Source organism: Panulirus ornatus, chromosome 4, assembly GCF_036320965.1.
Source record: "Panulirus ornatus isolate Po-2019 chromosome 4, ASM3632096v1, whole genome shotgun sequence".
NCBI lineage: Eukaryota > Metazoa > Arthropoda > Malacostraca > Decapoda > Palinuridae > Panulirus > Panulirus ornatus.
Window position 1 is genome coordinate 69,724,012 of NC_092227.1, and position 1,221 is coordinate 69,725,232.

A 1,221-nucleotide genomic window follows, 5' to 3' on the forward strand; every position below is an offset into this window, starting at 1 on the left:
CGTTGGTCACTCCCTCCTCTTTGTTCCCTCCACTTCTGACGCGTAATATATCCTTTTAATCTTCCTCTTCTCATTCAATCACCTCATGTGCCCCAGCCATCCCAGCACATCTTGTTCATGTCTCTTAAACATTCTCAGCTTACTGCAGTACCCCTTTCTCTCATAGCTTACTCGATGAACCCAACCACACCACATGTTGTCCAAAGGCAAATAATTTCAAACACGTCCACACCTTCATCCGTAACTTGTTAATTCACGACGCAAGACTCGTACTAACACAGCACCGTCGGTGCCACCACACTAGCAAACACATCCATCTTTGCCGACGCAGACCGTGACCTCTGTTGCTGCACATCCCTCAAAACTCGTATGACTTTTCCTCCCTCACTCACCCTATAATTCACTTCAGTTATTGTACTTATATCCGCTGCTGTGTCCACTCACTCCCAGGCGACTGAAACACCTCACGTTTTCCATCTTTATTCCATTTAAACACACTCAAACCGGCCTGTTTCTCCCCCACTGAAATGTACTCTGACTCAAATGAACTCTCATCATCCTTCGTTCACACAGTCTCCCAGACTCAGGCACCAGCTTCTGTAGTGTCCCACTCAAGTCTTCCACCAGAGCTGTGTGTTTCCTCTGCGAACGGCAGCTGACTCATCTCCGAGCCCCTCCACCCCCAACACAATACCAATCCGGCCGCTCTCCTAAACCCTCCCACTGGCCTCCCTCACCACCCTGCCCATAAACACATTAAACAGCCACGGTGACTCCACACTCTCCTGATGTAGACGCAACTTCACCTGGAATGACTCATCCTCTTCTCCTCCTACACACACACACACACACACACACACACACACACACACACACACACACACGCGTGCGCTTTACTCTCTTAACAGAAACTCTTCACTGCTTCTAATAGCTCTCCACCCACACCATATCCTCGTGGATCCTTCCGTGCTTTCTCTAGACTCATAAATGCCACATACGAACCCTTTTGTTTCTCACAGTATTTCTCACATATATATTCTCGAAGGCAAACACCTGATCCACAACTGAAACCACATTGTTTCTCTTCAGTCTAATGGTCTGTGCATAACACCACCCCTTCAATCACCATTCTTCCACTCGAGCATTCATTTGCCTCCTCCATCCTTGCAGTGGCGGTATCCATGCATTCTGCCTGTCGTCAGGCACCTCACCTTGAGCCAC